At 40.0% G+C, this 21,836-nt stretch overlaps 1 long non-coding RNA gene across 1 annotated transcript; it reads left to right on the forward strand.

The window, feature by feature from the left end:
• The first annotated feature begins 5,236 nt into the window (after positions 1-5,236).
• Positions 5,237-21,056, forward strand: LOC128688892 (uncharacterized). The gene is made up of 3 exons (XR_011392072.1): positions 5,237-5,525; positions 12,320-12,404; positions 20,918-21,056. It is a non-coding gene; the product is annotated as an uncharacterized lncRNA (long non-coding RNA).
• Positions 21,057-21,836: the final 780 nt, after the last annotated feature.

A 21,836-nucleotide genomic window follows, 5' to 3' on the forward strand; every position in this document is an offset into this window, starting at 1 on the left:
TGTACCGACCGGGTCAAGAGAACATCTCACCTGATGCATTCTCTAGGTCCCACTGTGGAGCAGCATGTCATGATTTGCAATCACTCTCAGCTCTCCACAAGGCTTTGTGTCACCCAGGAGTTACACGCCTGTACCATTTTGTCAAATCAAAGAACATGCCCTACTCAGTGGAAGATGTGCGACAAGTGATCAGAGCATGCAGAGTATGTGCAGAGTGCAAGCCAAACTTTCATCAGCCAGAGAAGACTCATCTCATAAAATCCACCCAGCCTTTCGAAAGATTGAATATAGATTTCAAAGGACCTCTACCAAGCACAAATCAGAATAGGTATTTCCTTAACATAGTAGATGAATATTCAAGGTTTCCCTTTGTATTCCCCTGTGCAAATATGGCTGCTTCAACTGTTATTAGTTGTCTTTCACAGTTGTTCTCTATTTTTGGTATGCCAGCTTATATCCATTCAGACAGGGGATCCTCGTTCATGAGTAACGAACTTCAGGAGTTTTTGGCTAGCAAAGGTATTGCCTGCAGCAGAACAACAAGCTACAACCCTCAAGGCAATGGTCAAGTGGAGCGGTTCAATGGTACTATATGGAAGGCAGTTACAATGACATTAAAGTCGCGCAATCTACCTGTTCAACACTGGCAAACTGTCCTACCTGATGCTCTTCACTCTATTAGATCACTGCTGTGCACAGCTACTAATGCAACCCCTCATGAAAGACTCCTCAACTATTCACGTCGTTCCTCTACGGGAGCCTCCGTGCCCACTTGGTTATGTCATCCTGGACCCGTTCTCCTGAAGAGTCACCGTAGGATGAACAAGACGGATCCTTTAGTGGAAGAGGTAGAGCTCCTGCAAGCTAATCCACATTACGCTCACATTCGCTACCAAAATGGTGAAGAGACTACAGTATCTACAAGACATTTAGCCCCAGTTGAAATCCCTATTAGTGTGGAATCTCAAGATACACCAATAGATGTGAAAGATGCTTCGTTTTCTCCTGGAAAGCCCCTTGAGACTACCCCTATGGAAATAGAGGATTCTGCTCCAGCAGTTAATCAAACCCCGCTGGAAAATATCGAACCTGGTGAAGAGGCTCAAGGGCTACGAAGGTCGGGACGTGTACGTCGCCCACCTAACAGTTTGGGAGATTACTGTTTCTGATATTTTAGAAGGGGGAGATTGTAGTGATACTGGTCCTGTGGGGAGCAGCAGCAGGATAATACTGCACCACCTCTAGGGGCCCTTAACAACAACAACAGTTTGGTGTGTGTCATGGGCACCAACACATGGTGTGTGATTCTCTCCTACTTTATCCATTTATCAGCGATGCAGATTACATGGTGAGTTTAAATATGTGGCCTGTAGTTATAACTTTTCTCTTGACATATGCAAGACATCACCATCCCTGTAGAAGCTATTATTAGATGTACTAGTCATTATATTTTGTTGTTGCAGAAGTACTATGAAGATTCTATGTTCAATAAAGCCTAGAGATAAGGCCTGTGTTTCTATCACAACAGCCACATGACTGGAAATTCTGTTGGACTATGGTATGGGGCAGAATGACAGTACCACTACAAGAATTGAGAGAAAGATGTTTTTCAATAGTGATAGGAGTAGTATCGATATTCGAAAGAAGAGAAAGATCATGAACTTGGGTAGCATTCTGGACATTGACGATGTGCGTACCGCTCTTGAGAGCATGAAATGAAATATCTCTGCCAACATGACGCAGGAGCGCTTTGCCAATACTATGGTCAGAAAGGTAGGCAGAAGAAGAAGTCGGTCTTAAAGTAAAGAATTTAGTCCATTGTGTGGTCCGAAACTGAGCGTGGAGAGGGAGTGCTTGACGTGTCGGTCTTTTCCGAGTAGAATGGGAAGGTAACGAAGGAGCATCATCAGGAGATTGATGTTGGCATTTAGGAGTAGGACCGGAGTTGGTCCGGCGTGAAATGGGTGGGCGATTCGAAAATTGCCGTACCGTAGAGGGAGAAGCCGGAAGCATAGTCAAAGGAGAGCGGAGTTCAGACAAATCGAAGGAGTCAGTCGAAGCCCCGGTACCTGAAGCGGGTGAGGAAACAGCACCAGCAAGAGGTACAGGGGCATCAGGAGTGTCCGAAGAGTGGTCTAAACACAAGGCAGGGTCAGAATGGGGTTCAGTATCAAGAAGGGGCCCGGGGGTAGTGGGTTCATGGACTAGGGCTGCCATGGTTAGGTTACTCCTTTGCTTTTTGTTTTTAAGAAAAAAAAAAGAAAGAAGAAAAGAAAATAAAAATAAAAAAAAGAATAAAAAAAGGGGGGAGCGGGGAGGAATAGTTCCCAGGAGGAATGAAAGGGCTGGAAATCTCCCTCCGCGCCCAAGAGGACCTCAACACCGCTAGTAGCGCAGATGCAGCATGGAACCCGTGCCATACCCTACCCTTCATGCCAGTAAACCAGCAATCCGGGATAGCAACCTCACATCTGCCGAGCTACCTTGGTGGACAAAAGAGAGGGCGGCCGGATATCTGCCACAAAGCATACCTCCTTCGGCCACCACCCCAGGAATCCGAAAGGTGGCTTCCAGAGATACACCCGTCGCCCAAAAGACACCCAAAGCTACTCCGGGATACCAGAGAGGGATCGGGACATCCCCAGGCAATCCAGATTCCACGGCAAACTACGCCACCGCCAGGAACCTCAATGGAATGGGATGGACCCCGGTGTCCTTTCCCCTACCTAGGAACTAGCGCGCCTGTGGGAGAAATCCCAAAGGCCAAAAAGAGGAAGGGCAAAAGGGAGGGGTGAGGAGGAGGAGGAGGAATGGAAAAAGGGGAGGATGGGATAGGGGAGGGGAGAATGGGGGGTAATTAGGTTCGGTCTGAGGAAGAAGACCGACAGGGCTAATTCCTCAGACCAAGAGCCTCTTCACCACGCCAAGGAGCCCCCCTTGAAGAGGACCATTCAGCACAGACTTTTTATGTTCCCATCTGTTGTAGAAAGCTTCCAGATTGTCTATGAAAGCAGCTTTGATGTTGTCCTCTTTTAATACCCTTGTGATTTTAGTCCACAGATTTATCTCATTTGGGCATACCCAAAAACATTTCCCTGTTTTAACACTGCTTGTAGCTAGTTCTTGGATATCTGCACAAGGGGCGTGACACCAATTTCCACACAAATGACAATTTATCCATGTGGAAGCCCGTTTGTTTGACTGACCACAGACTACACACAGCTTCATAATGATTTGAATGGTTGATTTACTGCAATTCTACTAGCAACCTCTTGAATATTCTATTAATAACCTCCTTAAATGAAGCTCTAGCTATTTGTATTTCTGTTTCTAACTGTTTTTGTATATTGGACAGCTTACCGTGCACGTTCCTGATATATATTTAATGTTTGTGTTTATAAGGGCGCCTACAACCCCATCCGTTTACAGTCTGCTTTATTGTCCAACGAAACCGTTTGAAACCAGTCAAGGGTTCGGACCAGTCGATCTGATCTGATCAGTGGGTCGCTTATTTAAAACATACTGGTTGGTGATTTGGGCTAACACATGAAGGATCTATTGGAAATTATCTACCCGAGTAATATGTGATTTGATTGATACAAAAGTATAACTTGCGTGTTGAAGAAACCGGAGATTTCTGGCAGCTCCTACAATGACGAACGGTCGACCTCAACCCTTGTTTATCAATCGCTGTATCTAGCTTTTCTATTTTTTTTCCGTCTCCACCACAATAAATGCTATATTATCACTATAGTTGACTGGTGGAAATTTTGGAGGAAGGACGCTTTTTCTGTAGTAATATTTGCTTCTGGTTGTGTATATTGCGACCGCTGGTAACTACAGGTTATATGAAATTCACAGTAACGTCTGGTATTTCAAGAAAAAAGAAACTAATGAAAGTCACTCCACTCCACTAAGTACCATTATAATACTGGTTAGTTGCTACTACAACACTGTATTGTGCTATTCACTGGTATCACTAGATTATATGCGAGTACACTAGCAGGCCAGGAAGATTATTAAAAACAGCTGACCTGTGGTAAGTTTCTGGCGACTTCTGGCACCAGCCTCTATAGGCTTATCACTTCATTTACCAATTCACCTGTTTTCAAATGACACTTTAGCCTTTATCAACAATATACTAGGGAGCCACTGTAGTATACACTATATACCATGTATACTCAATGTTATCAGGGAGACTTTCTTTCCTCTGACAACTCTGGGCTGACACCTCTCAAATAGGAGCCGAGATTGTTGGATGTGCATTCCTGCATAACTTGAGATATCAGGCGACTTGACAAGACAGCTCCAGGAACCTCAGATAAGTTTGTTTATGTTTGTAACTCTGGCCAGTGTTATTTTCATGGATAGACAGTGAGGTTTTCTGAGTATGATACATCTTGATCTCCAGTCAAATTGGTGAGTGATTTTAAGATATTCTCCTTCTGTTATGTAAATGTGTTTATATATAATAATTTATTAATTTAATATACAGTCCACAAATTTATATATTTACCAAAATTCTTGGTGATGCATATTTCATTTGTAATTAATAGGTCCAGAGCAACTTGTGGATATGACAGTGGTAGGTATCGAAGGGGGACATTTTTTGCGACTTAGGTGTCCCAAATTCCTACTTGTCTAACTGATAAATAATAATTATCTTTATTATCATTTACTGTTATGTACATAATGAGTTACATTCAGATAAATGTAATTTTCCACATATAGGGACTTTTGGTTTTGTACACCCAAATGTCGTTCTCCGTTGTACAAACATTGTATCATGCTGGAATAAACATTATCACCATCAATAAATCTTTTTAGCAGCTGATACGTGAATTTGATATTATATATAGTAAATAATTTTAATAGTAATACAGGTTGATAAATTGTTTATTGTACAATTATTATTATAATCAAAACTAAGCCCTATAGTATTATTGTACAAGCTTTATCATCAAGGTTTTACAAAGGGTAAGTTATAGCCTACTGTATATTTAAAGTGTTTTAAGTGCAAACAAAATTTAGGCTGCTGTTTTGGATTATTATTATTATTATAATAAAGGGGAAGCGCTAAACCCGGAGGATTATACAGCACCTAGGGGGGGATGTGGAAGGCATTCAGGCTTAATTCGGGGAACTGGAGCACAGATCCAATTTCCTAAATCAAGAGCCCCTCACCAACATCAAGGAACCTTCCTTGAGGGCTGCTGTTTTGGAAAATAGGGGTGACTAGGTGGTTGGTGAAAAGGCTATCTATGACTTCTAGCTGTAATGAATGTGAAATTTACAAGTTACTATGTAAAACAAACCATACCACGGGCGGGATTTGAACCCGCGGTCAGAGTCGCAAAACTCCAGACCGTGTCATTTCGATTTCGTGAGTCATACTATGTAAAACAATCGCAAACAGGCAATCTTAATAATGTAGAATAAGCCACTTGGGGATGGAAATCTTTTGCTCAAGATCTTTTGCACTCGTGCATCGTCAGATGGTATGCAGTGTTGCAGGACAGCAACAGGTAATAATAATATCTTTATTTACTACAAGCACATGTACATGGTATACTGTCCTAGCTGACATCAATGACATACTACTATATAGAAAGCTGCTTGTTATGCTCCGCATGTCGGGCAAATTAGGTCAGTGTCCCAGGATGCGTCCCACACCAGTCAACTAACACCCAGGTACCCATTTTACTGATGGGGAACATAGACAACAGGTGGAAAGAAACACGCCCAATGTTTCTACTCTGGCTGGGAATCGAACCCAGACCCTCGCCATGTGAAGCGAGAGCGTTAGCCACCAGAGGGAAATTCTCTGAGGCAAGGCAGAACATGTCAGTGACAGCCCATATCATAGTGACATGGGCTGCCAATTTCAGTAATATGCATCCTACCTTTGATGGAGTATAATGTAATATGGTAGTAATGGTTATAATTATAACCTTAATTTGTAAAGGGGTGAACTGGTAAGCCAGCAGAAGGGCTCGGTCAGATGACCACAAGGTCCAGCTGCAGGTCATCATGTGACTAAGACCCACATCAGGAAACATTGTCCTGTTTCCTGACAGACCTTACCTAACCTAACCTAATGGAGTGTAATAAGTTTCACATTGAAGAGCATATTTAGCTTTTAAGAACTTTATTAAAAATCTTTACATGGTCACTGATAATGAAAAAAGGACTTCACTACCTGTATTTATTCTAGTATATAAGGTACCAATATAAAACTAATAATCTGTAGTCAGGTGTCCCCTCAAGGGTGCTGCTAACTTGATGCTGGTGAGGACTCTTGTCCTCTACTTCCTTGGATCAAACCCAATTGCCTCCCACTCCCCGGGCACTGTATGACTCCTATGAGCATTGTGCTTCCCTAAATATCATGATAATAATAATTTAGTTTGGGGTATCATGCATATTTATTGTAGTCTTCAACAAGCCACAAACTTAGTTGTCAGCTTTTGCAATACAGAATGGTACTGTATATATTTAAAAAAAAATTACAATTATTTTGCCTTTATTATATTAAGTCTCTTATTGTTTAAATATTGATATGCATTTACTCTACTAATAAAAACTTCCACTGAGTTTATTTGTGCCTGAAATTCCGTCATTGCTATAGGTTAAAATGAATTGCTATAGGCAATTTTAAGTTACCTGGAGTTTATCTGGAGAGAGTTCCGGGGGTCAACGCCCCCGCGGCCCGGTCTGTGACCAGGCTGCCTGGTGGATCAGAGCCTGATCAACCAGGCTGTTACTGCTGGCTGCACGCAATCCAACACATGAGCCACAGTCCAGCTGGTCAGGTACCGACTTTAGGTGCTTGTACAGTGCCTGCTTGAAGACAGCCAGGGGTCTATTGGTAATCTCCCTTATGTATGCTGGGAGGCAGTTGAACAGTCTCGGGCCCCTGACACTTATTGTATTGTCTCTTAACGTGCTAGTGACACCCCTGCTTTTCATTGGGGGGATGTTGCATCGTCTGCAGAGTCTTTTGCTTTCGTTGTGAGTGATTTTCGTGTGCAAGTTCGGTACTAGTCCCTCTAGGATTTTCCAGGTGTTATAATCATGTATCTCTCCCACCAGCGTTCCAGGGAGTACAGGTTCAGGAACTTGAAGCGCTCCCAGTAATTGAGGTGTTTTATCTCTTGTTATGCACGCCATGAAGGTTCTCTGTACATTTTCTAGGTCAGCAATTTCACCTGCCTTGAAAGGTGCTGTTAGTGTGCAGCAATATTCCAGCCTAGATAGAACAAACCCTAGTTTTGAAGGTTCTCATTATCTATCCTGTCATTTTTCTAGCAGATGCGATTGATACAATGTTATGGTCCTTGAAGGTGAGATCCTCCGACATGATCACTCCCAGATCTTTGATGTTGGTTTTTCGCTCTATTTTGTGGAAGGAATTTGTTTTGTACTTTGATGAAGTTTTAATTTCCTCATGTTTACCATATCGGAGTAATTGAAATTTCTCATCGAAGAACTTCATATTGTTTTCTGCAGCCCACTGAAAGATTTGGTTGATGTCCACCTGGAGCCTTCCAGTGTCTGCAATGGAAGACACTGTCATGCAGATTCGGGTGTCATCTGCAAAGGAAGACACGATGCTGTGGCTGACATCCTTGTCTATGTCAGATATGAGGATGAGAAACAAGATGGGAGCGAGTACTGTGCCTTGTGGAACAGAGCTTTTTACCGTAGCCACCTCAGACTTTACTCTGTTGACTACTACTCTTTGTGTTCTGTTTGTGAGGAAATTATAGATCCATCTACCAACTTTTCCTGTTATCCCTTTAGCACGCATTTTGTGCGCTATTACACCATGGTCACACTTGTCAAAGGCTTTTGCAAAGTCTGTATATATTACATCTGCATTCTTTTTGTCTTCTAGTGCATCTAGGACCTTGTTATAGTGATCCAGTAGCTGAGACAGACAGGAGCGACCTGCTCTAAATCCATGTTGTCCTGGGTTGTGTAATTGATGGGTATCTAGATGGGTGGCAATCTTGCTTCTTAGGACCCTTTCAAAGTTTTTTATGATATGGGATGTTAGTGCTATCGGTCTGTAGTTCTTTGCTATTGCTTTACTGTCCCCTTTGTGGAGTGGGGCTATTGCCCCAGTACAGTGGGGCTATTGCCCTACTGTACTGTATTTAAAATGTTATACATAGTTTTACCCAGTTGTAAAAAAAAAAAAATTATAACTTTTGAACTGGTAAACCCAAGTGGCTCTCAGAAGCACTACTGTTGGAGAAGCAGACATATCAAATTTTTTATTACCTTTCCTTATTTGTTGATAGAATTTTTGGGTATATACTCAAGTCAGCCCTGTATTTTGAGATCACACGTTTCTTACTTTTTTTTTTGTCATCTATTCTGAATTAATGTACAGTATTAACGAAAAAGACCACATAGATGAGGTACCCATTCACCAGTGAAAGTTTCTTCTTTTTGACAAATACAGTACAATGCAGTACTGTACAGTATATATTTTTTTTCCATTTTATTACTGTCCTTTTAATGAATACATGTACTACTCTCCTATCATTAATATTTATTTTATGGGTCACAGTAATTCCCATTCTTTATTTTTCTTAGCTTGTACCTGACAGCCTTTTTTTTTTTTTTGTCTTTCATCCTGTTTCTCACATATACCGGTATGTTCTACACATGCTGATTATTACCGTACTGTTATATTTATATGAAGTGCTAAATCGATGTTCATCATTCGGGAAAAGGAGTGGTGGAGATTCTACCTTCTGTCTGCTAATTGCAAGACATACATGCTATTCTCACCAGTACATACTAAAGCAACCCTCCCAGTCTTTCCATATTCTTATTCCTTAATGACAGTAATTGTAGAAATCTTTTAACAGATGAATTGGGTGACCCCTCAAGAATCTTCAATGTACGGAGGAAATTATGCCAGGATAACTTTAGTATGGACAGGCTTTGCCTATCAGGGGCTTAATCAATCCAATGCAGAAACAGCAAAACAAGAGATATATATAGTAGCATGGTGGTCAGTTGTAGTGTAAGCCAATTGCATAAAATTACTGATGACAACATCTGATACCTGTCCTGATAGTCTGCAGTTCATTTAGCTAAAACTCTGGAGACATCTGAAACACCCTGTGTTCTGTATAGCTATATTAAGACAAATGATTGGAAATTCTAACCAGTAATGGCTATGTAAACCATTCTACTTCAGCAAGTGGTTGTATCTATTTCTGTAACACAGGTATTATTATTATTATAATCAAAAAGAATGTAACACAGGTATTAACATTGTCAGAATAGCAGGCACACTTACACTCATTCTCCACATATGACGTAAATTTCAGCTTTAGTTTCAACTAGACTTGCAGATTTCTTGCTGGTTAAGTCTCTAATGGTAATATTTAGAGAAGGCACTAGAAATATTATTAGCCTTCTTACTGCTGGCAAAGCTTATCAGAGATATGTTAAGTGTGGGGGTGTTAGTGATTTGCAGAGCAGTGTCTAAAATTCATTGACAAAATGTGAGGGAAAGTGTAGTCTAGAGAAGACCCAGTGAAAGTAGCCACAGTTATCCTTAAAGTGTTAAGGGCTACATACCGTGTATGCCCTTGGACAGAATTCAATGACAGCTAACGTTTCATCTTGTCATGATCTAAGTGGAAGTGCATTAAATTGTCCTTATTAGTTGGTTTCTTATACATTTTGAAAGGAGCATACCAAGGAAGAAAAGTTTGTCTGCTCATTCCTCTTCAAGTGTGAATTTAGTGGAAGGCTCAGTTAGGTTGAGCCTTTGTTGTAGGTGGGGGATGTTGAACCTTCTAAATGTTATGAGGAACTCAGATTTAATCCACATTCCACAAAGGGGTGAATTTCTAATGGGAGACCCCACTGCCATGCCAAAGTTTTACATGTATAGAGTTAACATTAGAAAATCCTTAACAAGATACCTGATCTTCCTTTGAAGAGATTCAAGAGTCTGGGTCATGTGGATGGATGTAAACAAAGAAGTTATAGCCAGGCTTGCCAATATCTTGTTTCTAACATTAATGTGTTTAACATGGTTGAGGTTGCCTGAATTTTTTGAATGTATGTAGCTGATTGTCCCCAAAAGTTTTGATAAATGCTTTGGTTGATTTCCAGCTAATTTATGAGGAACAGCACTGCCAATGCCTGAAATGATGGGCCTAAGCGGGACGTTGGCTTTTGTCAATACTGTATTATATTTCGTGCTTGTGACATGGCAGGTTTGATCCTTATAGAAAATACTAAATAAGTCACAATGGGGAACAAGATATCAAAGATACTGTATAGAAAAACAACATACAATAACCTAAATTATGAGCTACAAATGGGTAATCACTGTATAAAAAATCTGAATACATATCATACTGTCCTTCAAACATTTTGAATCTTGCATATGGATGACCCATATCTGCATTTCTTAATTTGCAATTAGAAAGATATTTAGAAAAAATATATATTTACACCATCTAACGTAAGGCATCAAAACTATAGACAGACAGATATGTGGCAACTAAATGCTGTATATGAAATAAAATAACATAGAACATATCTAATAAGAAAGAAATATTAGAAAAAGTAAGTAGAATATCTCAAGATTGTTTTTCATCAGCATATTTGTTGAATCACCAGAGCATGAAGGCAATGTAATAAAAATGACAGGAAGACCATTGATGGCTCATTATGATACAAAAGTGGTAAAAGGGTCACATTAATATTAGCATGGTTGGTTTATCAGGTTTAAACCTATCGATTACATGAGTCATTAGGACTGCATGTTATTTGTACACCACCAACTGGAGTTACTTTAATCAATATAACAAAGATCAAAGTAAACTCTCAGCATATATATACTCGTACATTCATGTTAATATGAAAGAGTGTAAACACTTCTTGGTGTTTATGACTTTTCACATTAACATTAGTGTACCAGTAATACTGCAGGGGCTATACTGTAGCTGGTGAGGTTATGAATAAAGACAGAAACAGGCAACAGGATTAGGCCATTTTCGTTTTGAGATAATTCTGTTCAAAAATCTTTAGTACTGCTAATAGAACATTTTGTCATAATTGCTGCCAATATTTTTACGGTACAGTCCTTACAATACTCTTGCACCTACACTGATCATAATACTGTTTTATACATACACTTTCCTCCAAAAACATATTAATAATGCTTTTCTATACTTGTATCAATTATAAATGTTTTTACAAATATGTACTATGCAATCAAGCTTTAGCATAAATTATGTTCATGAATTATAATAAACCATATGTATTTGATGAGGTTGTGTAAGTTGTGTCAGATGATCTTGAAGTGATACATGAGACTGGCTCAAATTCTGAGGCTGGGATAAATTTTGAGGCTGAGAAAGATTTTGAGGTTGAGATAAACTATCATTTTGTGACAGATTTTGTGGTTGAGACAAATTCTGAGGCTGAGCCAAACATGACTGTGGCAAATTTTGGGACTGAGAGAGATTCTGAGGCTGGGAAACTGTCTGAGTATGGGATAAATTATGGGGCTGAGACTGACTCTGAGGTTGTGATAAATTCTGTGGTTGGGAAAGATTCTGAGGCTGTGATAGATTTTGAGGCTGATGAATACTTTGAGATTGAACAAGTTTGGAGGCAAGGGATAGGTTTTGTGGTTGTGATAAACTCTGTGCAAGAGAGAGGTTGTGTGGTTGTGAATGATGCTGTGGTTGGGAAAGATTTTGAGGCTGGTTAAGATTCTGAGATTGAGAAAGATTTTGAGGTTGAACAAGATTTTGGGATTGAACAAGATTTTGAGGCTGTACAAGATTTTGGGGTTGAATAAGATTTTGGGGTTGAATTAGATTTTGAGATTGTGTAAGATTTTGAGGTTGAACTAAATTTTGAGACTGTGTAAGATTTTGGGGTTGAACTAGATTTTGAGACTGTGTAAGATTTTGAGGTACTAGATTTTGAGATTGTGTAAGGTTTTGGGGTACTAGATTTTGAGATTGTGTAAGATTTTGAGGTTGGGCAAGTGACTGATGAATATGAGTTTGATGAACATGAGTTTGCTGAACATGTGTTTGCTGAACATGTGTTTGCAATGGAGTGTGAGGCATAGCAACATGGAGCTGCCCAACAGGAATGTGGGGCATTGACAGAGAATCATTGGGCTTGTTAGAATGAGTTTCTGATTGTGATTGATGCTCTTGTGGTAAAAACTGATAATGGTGGTACTCATTAGGGTCCTCTTGTTCATTGTGGTTCTGTTGATGTGTTTGGCTAATTAAATATAAAGCTGCTTCTTCCTCAGGGTTACTGGAAGCCTCTTCTGCCTTGGGTAATTCTGATTTATCTGACTCATGCTCCTGCAGCATTTCTTCAAACTCAGCATCAGAGTAAGTGGCTGCATTATTTTTTTTCTTACGTACATTTTTTGTTTTTTTCTTCCTTCCCCTTTTGTTTTTTGACCCCTTGGGGCGACCTCTTGGTCGTTTTGGCTGATCAGAATCATCTTCTTCAATAACTTTAGGCTTTGAATAACTACCTGGCCTCCTTCCAGGTGGTTTCTTAACACCAGGTCTTGTCCAACGCTTTTTGTAGCCATCATTACCACAATACTTTATTTTATGTTTAGTTATATATGATTTATCTTTAAACCACTTGCTACAGGTATCACACTGGAATGGCTTTTCTCCAGTATGAACTTTATAATGGTCCTGTAGCCATGATTTACAAACAAACCCTCGTCCACATAACTCACACCTGAATGGGCAATCACCCTTGTGAATGCGGAGATGATTTCTTAAGGTAGTGCTTGAAGAGAAAGACTTGGGGCATTCTGGACACTTGTAAGGTCTTTCTCCAGTGTGCACTCTCATATGGCTAGGCAGGTGAGAACTCTGAGAAAAAGTTTTACCACAAACACCACACATGTATGGCCTTTCACCAGTGTGCAGTCGTTTATGAGTCCTTAAATTTGATTTGGCAGCAAAGGAAGCTCCACATTCGTCACACACAAAAGGACGTTCTCCTGTATGAGTACGCATATGCTCAGCAAGATTTGCTCCACATGCTAAAGATTTTCCACAATCAGAGCACTTCACACGTTCTCCAGTACCACTACGAACACGGGGTCTTGGTGAGGGTTTAGGTCTTGGAGGCTCAACAGGTGTTCCTATTTGGGATCCTAAAGCAGATACTGGACTCTCGGAAATTCTTGGAGTTGGAGCAGTTGCTGTAAGCTGCATTGGTTGCAGTTGGGCTACATTTGTAAAATGTACATTTTGCACTTGTTGACTGATTTGCTTTGCTACATTGCCCTTCAGTTCAACTTGCACAGGAGGCACAAGGAATTCTTCTAAACCACTGTAACTATAAGCATTCATGGTGGTGGTGTGTTGTGTTGTTGATACAGTTGAAGGTGAGGCTGTGTGAGCCACCATGTGGGCACGTGGGAACTGTTCCATTCTGATGGTATGCACTCATATGATTCACATAGACTTTTCTTCAGTTTTCATCTTTAGGGATCGCAAATCTGCAAAAAGTATAAAGAGGTATGATATAACAAAAATGTTCAATAGCTGTTACTTTTCCCTAGTAGTTTAAAAAATGTAATAGCTATTATAATAAGAAAATGCAGTAAAGTACTGCTATGTTTATACAGTTTAATTATGGTAACTTTTATGACTGCTGTCCATCATACAATATTATTATGGTAACTTGTATAACTGCTGTCAATCATACAATATTATTGTTAACTTGTATAACTTGTTAACTTGTATAAAATGGTTTACTTACCATATTTCTAAGTATCAGTATAACTGGTAAATTATTAACTGGCTCATTGTATTATTCAGTTAATTCCAAATCATTATATAATATACATAATCATTATATAATATTCATAATTTAAGACTAGACTACATTGTTTTACATGAAATAAACAATAGTACACCAAATAAAAAAATATTTTTAGTACTGAAGATTAGCATAATTTTTCACTGAGTTCTCATTCACCAACAAACAGTCAGTAGTATCATAACAAAAGATAATTAACAAAAAGCTGAGACAAAGAATGTATAGTCAACCTGGTAAACAGTACTGTAGTACTGAAATTAAGCGATAATTTTTTTTTTTCACAACAGAGCAAATGACTGAAGAAAGAACTGATCTGATAACACTCACATGAGTTTTAAGTGTTTTATATAATAATAATAATAATAATATAGTTCAGCCTGAGTTATATAAGAATGTGACCCAAGTATGTAGACAGTATCTTAAACACAAATAATCCCTGTAAGCAACTCCTCAGCCATTACCTAAACAATAGACAGACCAAGTAACTCTGGAGGTACAATTAAAGTCAGCGTTCCTAACACAGCTATCATTAAAGTACAAAGAAATACATCCATATTGTGGAAAAGAGGTTAGTGTAAATGGGCACCCAACGGCTTGCCTTAAGCCACTGTAGCATTAATAGCCCAGCAGGACCTCACAACCTGCTGTGTGGTAATAATTCTGTAAAAGGTTTCATGCCATTGCCAAGATTTGGTATACACACTTTGGCATTCTGTAACACATTACACATACAGTATGCCATATTAACTTAAAACAGAATACTGTATTAACTTAATGCAATATAATGTATTTAACTCCCAACAATATGCTGCATGAAATTAATATATGTGGCATCAGTAACTTAGGCTTTACTGCCTCCTGGTGGAACTTTTGTGAATCCACAATTTTAATTGTAATGTTGGAGTCATTGTTTTTAGTTGAAATTTCAGCTCCTTAACTGTATCGTATCAGATACAACATGATGCGTGTTTTGTTTCAAAGCAGAGGTGTACCAAAGTATTGGTATCAGTGGTCATTGGATAATTTTGATGGTATTGATATCGGTTGGTAGTGGCCAAATTTGATGGTATCGGTACCAATATTAGTAGATATCAGCTAATTTTGATGGTATCTATATTGGTTTAAGTTTCAGCAGTGGTATCAGTTATCGGCAAAAATTAGGTATCACTCCTTCTCGAATTCAAAAGTCTACAAATGTACTGCTTCCAACCTGTCCTCAGGACTAAAGTATTCTGACCCTCCCTCAGAGTGTAGGCACTGTACTTCCACCTCCATGACAAGTCCAACTAATCATTTCCTTGAATTCCTTCATATATGTTACCTTACACTACAACAGCACGCCAGACCATAAAAGACAACTTGTCTCCATTCTGATCCAACACACTTATATAAGATTACTGGATGCTCAAGCCCCTAGCATTCAAAACCTCCTTTACCCCTTCCCTCCAACCTTTCCTGGGACAATCCCTACCCCTCCCCCCTTCCACCTGAGAGTATACACCCTCTATGTCATCTTATTCTACATCATCCTCTCTACGTGCCCAAACCACTTCAACAACCCACTCCTCAGCCCTCTGAATTCTACCTCTGTTAATCTTACACCATCTTATTTCTGCTCTAAATTCTTTATATAATATTCACACCACACATTGCTCTCAAACGTGACATTGTCACTGCCTCTAACCTTTTCCTTATTGCAACATTTGAAGCCCATGTCTCACACCCATATAAAAGTGTTGGTACAACCATATTCTGGTACAGTTCCCATTTTTGCCTCCATAAACTTCTTTCTTTCCACAGATGCCCAACACCCTACCTACTGTAATTTAGTATAAATCAATTATTTAAAAATTGCAGAAAAGGCCAAATTGATTAAGAGTTTTTTTGTCTCCTGGAAAATATTGAGATTCTTTTTACTAAATACAGTACAGTACTTCAGTCAAACCACAGACACAGTATATGACTTGGCATCATACAATGTATGATAATATATTGAAATTTAGCTCTTTACCTCTTAATAGGTAGGTAAAATGAAAGGGGGTAAGGCAGCCGGGATTGATGGGATAAAGATAGAAATGTTAAAAGCAGGTGGGGATATAGTTTTGGAGTGGTTGGTGCAATTATTTAATAAATGTATGGAAGAGGGTAAGGTACCTTGGGATTGGCAGAGAGCATGCATAGTTCCTTTGTATAAAGGCAAAGGGGACAAAAGAGTGTGCAAAAATTATAGGGGGATAAGTCTGTTGAGTATACCTGGTAAAGTGTATGGTAGAGTTATTATTGAAAGAATTAAAAGTAAGACTGAGAATAGGATAGCAGATGAACAAGAAAGCTTTAGGAAAGGTAGGGGGTGTGTGGACCAGGTGTTTACAGTGAAACATATAAGTGAACAGTATTTAGATAAGGCTAAAGAGGTCTTTGTGGCATTTATGGATTTGGAAAAGGCGTATGACAGGGTGGATAGGGGGGCAATGTGGCAGATGTTGCAGGTGTATGGTGTAGGAGGTAGGTTACTGAAAGCAGTGAAGAGTTTTTACGAGGATAGTGAGGCTCACGTTAGAGTACATAGGAAAGAGGGAAATTATTTCCCAGTAAAAGTAGGCCTTAGACAAGGATGTGTGATGTCACCGTGGTTGTTTAATATATTTATAGATGGGGTTGTAAGAGAAGTAAATGCGAGGGTCTTGACAAGAGGCGTGGAGTTAAAAGATAAAGAATCACACATAAAGTGGGAGTTGTCACAGTTGCTCTTTGCTGATGACACTGTGCTCTTGGGAGATTCTGAAGAGAAGTTGCAGAGATTGGTGGATGAATTTGGTAGGGTGTGCAAAAGAAGAAAATTAAAAGTGAATACAGGAAAGAGTAAGGTTATGAGGATAACAAAAATATTAGGTGATGAAAGATTGGATATCAGATTGGAGGGAGAGAGTATGGAGGAGGTGAATGTATTCAGATATTTGGGAGTGGACGTGTCAGCGGATGGGTCTATGAAGGATGAGGTGAATCATAGAATTGATGAGGGGAAAAGGGTGAGTGGTGCACTTAGGAGTCTGTGGAGACAAAGAACTTTGTCCTTGGAGGCAAAGAGGGGAATGTATGAGAGTATAGTTTTACCAACACTCTTATATGGGTGTGAAGCATGGGTGATGAATGTTGCAGTGAGGAGAAGGCTGGAGGCAGTGGAGATGTCATGTCTGAGGGCAATGTGTGGTGTGAATATAATGCAGAGAATTCGTAGTTTGGAAGTTAGGAGGAGGTGCGGGATTACCAAAACTATTGTCCAGAGGGCTGAGGAAGGGTTGTTGAGGTGGTTCAGACATGTAGAGAGAATGGAGCGAAACAGAATGACTTCAAGAGTGTATCAGTCTGTAGTGGAAGGAGGGCGGGGTAGGGGTCGGCCTAGGAAAGGTTGGAGGGAGGGGGTAAAGGAGGTTTTGTGTGCGAGGGGCTTGGACTTCCAGCAGGCGTGCGTGAGCGTGTTTGATAGGAGTGAATGGAGACGAATGGTTTTTAATACTTGACGTGCTGTTGGAGTGTGAGCAAAGTAACATTTATGAAGGGGTTCAGGGAAACCGGCAGGCCGGACTTGAGTCCTGGAGATGGGAAGTACAGTGCCTGCACTCTGAAGGAGGGGTGTTAATGTTGCAGTTTAAAAACTGTAGTGTAAAGCACCCTTCTGGCAAGACAGTGATGGAGTGAATGATGGTTAAAGTTTTTCTTTTTCGGGCCACCCTGCCTTGGTGGGAATCGGCCAGTGTGATAATAAAAATAAATATGCTATTATTCATTTCAATGCTGAGGTCATTGCCACATGATCATTCTGTATTAACAGTTTTGTAATCCTCTTAAAGCAGTTATAGAAATTTTATATTTTTTTGGTTCAGTAAGAATATAATTATTTTTGGCATATAAGCAGCACCTAATCCAAATTACTTCAGGTATACCTTAATAAAATTTTCAGCTTTTCACCCCAGCAGCACTATGAGGGTTACTGAATTCACAATCCACCTAGACACTAACACCAGCAATATTGTATCTGTATTTTCTTTCCTCTGGGATAATAGAGTTGTCATACTGTTCATCCATACATCTATTTTTAAATAGTAGCATTTCAGAGGGTCAGCCATTTCTTGATGGCTCTAGATTAAAAATAAAGAACCCTGAAAATGTACATGGAAACATTCCATGTATTCCACATGGAATGGCTGTTTCGAACACATGAATATTGATAAGGCGCCAAAAAGTGAATACTAATGACTCGGATGGTAGCATGATATAATGTGATATGTAGGCAAAACACAGTGGCAATGAACAGGACTGAGTGGAAGTAACTCCTTAGGAAGGAAGGAATGTACGTAAAACAATTTACTTTTAATTCACGTTACTGTATATACAGTGGAACCTTGGTTTTTGTGTGCCCTGCTTTTTGTAGGATTCGGATTTGGATGGCTTTTTCGTCTAAATTTTGTCCCAGTTTTTGTACATCCGCAGAGGAGGAGGAAGAGAGAGGGGAGAATGTGCCTTCAGTGATTAAGGACATGTGTGCAAAGTGGAATGAGTTGCAAAGTTTTGTGGAGAAATATCACCCTAACAAAGCTATTGCAAGCTGTGTCTGCAAGATGTTTGATGACAATGCCTTGTCCCATTTTAGGCAAATCTTAAAGAGACACCAGAAACAGACCTCTCTGGACAGATTTTTTGTGACAGGGGTCCAGTGACTCTCAAGCTGGTCTTAGTGCCAGTAAAAGACAAAGAAGGGAAGTAATCCCAGATAGGGCCTTGATACCTGAAGTCCTTATGGAGGAGGATTCCCCTTCCAAACAATAAACCTCTCCTCCTCCCTCTTCCCTCCTTGCCGTCTTCCATATGCCAACAAGAGTCTTCAATAAAGGTAAAAGTGATATTAAATGTTCATGTATCTATTTCTTTAGTAATTTATATTTATGTCTCATTGTTCTCTGTATGCAAAACTATAATTATTCTCTATAAAATGTATTTTTTGTTAATATTTTTGGGTGACTCAAGAAATCGTAATGACACGATTGCAAATAAACCATACCCCCGGCCGGGATTGAACCCGCGGTCATAGAGTCTCAAAACTCCAGCCCGTCGCGTTAGCCACTAGACCAGCTAGCCACAATAAGATTCATCCAACTAGGTATATTTCTACACCATAGGAAAGTTAGCACAGGCACCTCTGTGACCACAAATGCATTTGTGGCCACAGAGGTGCCTGTGCTAACTTTCCTATGGTGTAGAAATATACCTAGTTGGATGAATCTTATTGTGGCTAGCTGGTCTAGTGGCTAACGCGACGGGCTGGAGTTTTGAGACTCTATGACCGCGGGTTCAATCCCGGCTGGGGGTATGGTTTATTTGCAATCGTGTCATTACGATTTCTTGAGTCATGTTGACGGCAGTGAAGGGACTTGAGCTAGAGTTCGTCATGGCCACGCTAGCTGGAGATTCGTCTGTAAAAACTTGCATTTGTGGTCACAGAGGTGCCTGTGCTAACTTTCCTATGGTGTAGAAATATACCTAGTTGGATGAATCTTATTGTGGCTAGCTGGTCTAGTGGCTAACGCGACGGGCTGGAGTTTTGAGACTCTATGACCGCGGGTTCAATCCCGGCCGGGGGTATGGAATATTTTTGGGTGTCTGGATCGGATTAATTGGATTTACATTATTTCTTATGGGAAATATTGCTTCAGTTTTCGTACAATTTGGTTTTTGAAGAATTGAGACACTTATGCAACATACGGGAATCTTTATTGAAGAAACGTTTCGCCAAACAGTGGTTTCATCAGTCCAGTACAAAGTAGAAATGGGTAAGAGGAGGAGTTTGAGGTAATCAGTCCCTCAGCCTGGAATCGATGTGTTCAGTCTATCACTCTTGTAGGAAGTACAGCATAGGGCCAGAGAGGTCAGGTGAGTCGAAGCAAGAGGAGGCGGGATCACAGTGGGACCTTCCACTAGTGTAAGTAGGTCATCATCCAAAGGTTGGACAAGATTTGAAGAAGTCTTTGTACCAAGATCCCATGATGTTGCAGTGTCTGACAGATGTGATGAATGGTTTTGAAGACCGACAAGTTGAAGAATTGAGACACATGCAACATATGGGAATCTTTATTGAAGAAATGTTTTGCCACACAGTGGCTTCATCAGTCCAATACAAAAGACTTCTTCAATGCTTGTCCAACCTTTGGACGACGACCTACTTACACTAGTGGAAGGTCCCACTGTGATCGCACCCCCTCGTGCTTCAGCTCACCTGATTGCAGTGTATAAGCCACCTCTCTGGCCCTATGCTGTACTTCCTACAAGAGTGATGGACTGAACACATCGATTCCAGGGTGAGGGACTGATTACCTCAAACTCCTCCTCTTCTTACCCATTTCTACTTTGAGCTGGACTGATGAAGCTACTGTGTGGCAAAACATTTCTTCGATAAAGATTCCCGTATGATGCATAAGTGTCTCAGTTCTTCAACTTGTCAGTTTTCAAAACCATTCATCACATCTGTCAGACACTGCAACATCATGGGATCTTGGTACATAGACCTCTTCAGCGCTTGTCCAACTTTTGGACGACAACCTACTTACACTAGTGGAAGGTCCCACTGTGATCCCACCTCCTCCTGCTTTGACTCACCTGACTGCAGTATATAAGCCACCTCTCTGGCCCTATGCTGTACTTCCTACAAGAGTGGTGGATTGAACACATCGATTCCAGGGTGAGGTACTGATTACCTCAAACTCCTCCTCTCCTTACCCATTTCTACTTTGTATTGGACTGAAGCCACTGTGTGGCGAAACATTTCTAAATTAAAGATTCTCATATGTTGCATAAGTGTCTCAATTTTTCAACTTGTCGGTTTTCAAAACCATTCATCACAGTTCGGTTTCTGTCTGACTTTCTGGAACAAATTAATCACGAAAACCGAGGTTTCACTGTACATTACACAACCCACAAAACAGCTTAAATATACTACTTTCCTGTCATGTTAGTGTGACTATTACTGTACAATATATATTTTTCTACCTCTTCCTAGCATGTGCCTCCCTGTTCCATGAAGATGGGAAATTGGTTAATGAAGATAAATGTTGATTGCTGTGTTGCTCCCAGTGGGTGGATAGATGTCAATACAGTACACAAGTGTGAGGAAGCAAATAGGAAAAAGGCTTGGGACATGTCTTCATCCAGATGTGGACTGATACAAATGAAATTATGATAAACATCCTGAAAGTTTAGTAAGAAAACTGAGCAAGTATATCTGAATGTTACAGATTTCACCCAACACAACATTCTTGTAGCAGCTTTCTAAGTTTACAGGAATGGTTATCTATATACAGTATATATTTAAAAGCAAAATTATCATTTTGAATAGTCATTGAAAAGTAAAAGTAGAATAAACATGAAAGTAATAAAGATCACTCGGTAATAATACTATTAATGAAAAGTGCTCAACCCAGGAGGGTCATTCAGCACTGTACAGCAGAAAAGAATGCCCATCAAAAGAAAAAAAGGTCAAAAGGCACAAGGCGGACAGGACAGGACAGGAGAATTACAAGAAAAATCAGTGTAACAGGTCTCTGGTAAAAGGTTGTAGATAGCCTCTATATTAAAGTTGGAACTTTTACAGAAAAGGGATGATTGAGCATGAAAATAGAGACTGAAAGTAAACACAATGTATGTAAAGATTAACAAATTAGTTTAATATGATGTGATGGACATTATGGTTTTTGTAAACCTCACTCAGTGAAGTAGTGCCCAACCATGAGATGACCATGGGTGAATGGTATGCTCAGTGTAATGATAATGCAAAGATGGTCAGTTGGCCAGGTGTGTTTATAGAAAACAGCTTATTGGGTATCTTTATGCCTAATAGTACTGCCAGCAACCTCATATGTACTGGGTGAAAATTGGGTATACAGTAATTGCCTGTGGGAGGCTGGAAGCTTCCAAAATGC

Source organism: Cherax quadricarinatus, chromosome 16, assembly GCF_038502225.1.
Source record: "Cherax quadricarinatus isolate ZL_2023a chromosome 16, ASM3850222v1, whole genome shotgun sequence".
Lineage (NCBI taxonomy): Eukaryota > Metazoa > Arthropoda > Malacostraca > Decapoda > Parastacidae > Cherax > Cherax quadricarinatus.